Genomic DNA, 2,797 nt, shown 5'->3' on the forward strand with positions numbered 1-2,797 from the left:
CGCCGCCGCCGGGCCCGCACCCCCACATCCGAGCCAGAAGAGCAAGGACTCAAGGCTGGCCGATCGGGCCGGGGCCGTCCCGTGCCGGGTGGAAAGGTGGCCGAGACAAACCCTGCTGGAGGGGAAAATCCAGCGCCGGGGCTTAGCTCAACGGATCCCCGACCAACAGCTCAAAAAAGCTTACAACACCCCGACGAATACAGTGGCCCCGCACGCGATTTTTTTGCCCCAAAACGGACGGGATGATACCGCCCCCCCAGCCAGCGCACCACAGTCTAGCGCGCGTACGACGGGCCGGTCACGGCACTAGCCGAAAACCCGGGGGTTGCCGGCTTAATTTTCCCTCACGCCAGGGCCCTAGCTAAGCCACCCTTGCTCACCGGGCGGGTTCCCATTTAGAGGCGTTCATCGACTCCCCAGGGACGTACCCCGGCGCCATCGGCCTACGCCCGGGCCCGCGCGAACCAGAGGTCCGAACTCACCGTTCCCTCGAATAAAGTTTCCCGGCAAGGGCGCTTCATCATAGGATAAAACTAACCTGTTCCACGACGTCAAAACCCCTCAGTTCCCTTTTGGCGGGGAACAATCCGAAAATTTGGCGAATTCTGTTTCGCGATAGGAAGAGCCGACATCGAAGGAAAAATCACGAGTCGCTATGAACGCGGGCCCCACAACCATTTCCCTTGGTAACTTTTCTGACACCTCCGCTTAAAAACTCCCAACGTCGAAAGGATCGATAGGCCCGCTTTTCACGGCCATATCGACGAAATCCGTCGAGCGGGGCATTTCCCCTTTGCTCAAACGCGAGGTTTCCGTCCTCGCGACCCGGCCGGGACACCTTCGCGCGCTTAGAAAAAGACCCCCCCCAGTAAAACCCCCCGCCGAGCGTCCCCGGCGGGGCGCTGTCGCCGCGGCCCCGCGTGGGGGGAAAACGGGTGGACCCCCGAGCCCACGCGACGGCGGCTTGACGTCTGAACCTCGTCGCCTCCTTTTCAAGAAGCGCCGAGTCCCCCCTCCTCGGGTAAGTGGAGGTCCCCCGGGGGGAGGGGATTTCACTGTCGGCCCCGAAACCCCGCCTAGCTACACCCCCCACGCTCCTCCACAGATCGGACTAGAGTCAAGCTCACAGGTCTTCTTTCCCCCGATTTCACCAAAGCCCGTTTCCCTTGGCGTGATTTCCGCCGGGCGTAGATAGGGACAGGGGAAAATCTCTTTTAATCCGTTCGGCGCGTCGCTAATTAGACGACGAGGCTTTTGGCAAACTTAAGAGAGTCTAGTTACCCCCGGGGCCCCCCTTTTACCGCGCTTAGCAATCCTTCATTTTGACATTCTAGCACTGGCAGAAACAGCCCGTAAACACCTTTTCAGCGCAGCGCTCGTTTTAATTAGAAGGGGATTCCCCCGTCCGTGACATTTTCTGAGACAGCGTAGTCGGGGTCGCGTCGGTTGTCCCCCGCCACCAAACGCGCCCGGGGCAAAGGGGGCGTCAGCCAGCGAGGCCCTGGGCCCGGGGGCCCCCAGGGTTTTTTCCGCGCACGCCCCCCCCCTCGGAGTTCCCCCAGGGCGGGGGTCGCCCGCTCCTCCCCTACCCCACCGCCCGGCCCTCAACCCAAACCTCCCCAAGTTTAGGGACCTTTCCCTTTTCCCTTACCTACTTTTACTCCGTGACAGAGGCCTGCTAACCTAGGGACCTGCGCGGACATGAGTAGGGCCGGGGCACGAGATTGACTCCCTCGCGGGGTTTTCAGGGACCGCCGGGGCGCTCCGGACCAGCCATGCTTACGGCGACGCTTTTGGGCCCGGGCCCACCCCTTTCCCCGGTCAAACCCGATTCCGGGGCAAAACCAGCCCTTAAAAAGAGACACGGCTCTCCCGGGGTGCCCAGGGGCACGTTCCCCTTTTCGCGGCGTCGCCGCGGCGCCCCCACCCGGAACGTGCGCGACGAGGGGGGCCGTTCCCGCCGCCCGGTTCCACAAACCCTTTAACGTTTCCCTTTGGGGCGGTCGCGGGGTGACTGACAGGCCAGGCGGGGCCCGCCCCGTGGGGGCCGCCCCCCGGGCCGTTTTCTACCCGCTTCAGCAAGGGGGCAACCCCCCCCCTTAGACCGACCCACCCACGTACAGCACTTTCCCGCGGAACCATTCCCCACTTTGGCCTTGAAAATACTCTCCTTCATATTGCTACACCACCAAGATCTTCAACCCCGGGCGGCTCCGAAAGGATCGCTCCCGGCTTTCACCCACCGCGGCGCACCCCACTCGCCCCGGCCTCCCGGGGGGGGGGTCGCACCCCTCCCGCTGGCGGGGGGGCCGGTGTGGGTCCGACGCTCACGCCATCCATTTTCAGGGGGGGTCGGGTTTGCAGGTGATTGTTTCAACACCCTTGGGGGATTCCGAAATTCCGTGGCCACCGCCCTGCGTCAAACCCACCCACACCTTTAGCTTTCCCCCTGAGCGTCCTGCGTTGGGCACCACAACCGGGCGTTCGGTTTTATCCCGCACGCCAGTTCTGCTTACCAAAAATGGGCCCCCCGGCACCCGTATTCAGCCAGGCCCCCCGGGGAGGGGGGGTTTTGCCCTCACCCGTTTTAAAATTTTAGAGTAGGACGAGGGGGGTTTCGCCCCCGATGCCCCCAACCATTCCTTACCGAGTGAAAAAAGTTCCCTCGGCACCGGGTACCTGAGGGAACTTTTGGAGGGAACCACTAACTAGATGGGTTCGATTGGCTTTCGCCCCTACGCCCCAAATCGGGGGGTCGATTTGCACGTCAGAGTCGCTTCGACCTCCACCAAGTTTC

At 62.8% G+C, this 2,797-nt stretch overlaps 1 pseudogene; it reads right to left on the reverse strand.

Annotated features, from left to right (window-relative positions):
• Nucleotides 1–359: 359 nt before the first annotated feature.
• Nucleotides 360–2,797, reverse strand: LOC144962021 (large subunit ribosomal RNA; annotated as a pseudogene; the record flags this gene model as incomplete).

The sequence above is a fragment of the Berghia stephanieae genome, unplaced genomic scaffold, assembly GCF_034508935.2.
Source record: "Berghia stephanieae isolate SIO BIC M18660-M18661 unplaced genomic scaffold, UCSD_Bste_1.3 scaffold5411, whole genome shotgun sequence".
NCBI classification, from domain to species: Eukaryota; Metazoa; Mollusca; class Gastropoda; order Nudibranchia; family Aeolidiidae; genus Berghia; species Berghia stephanieae.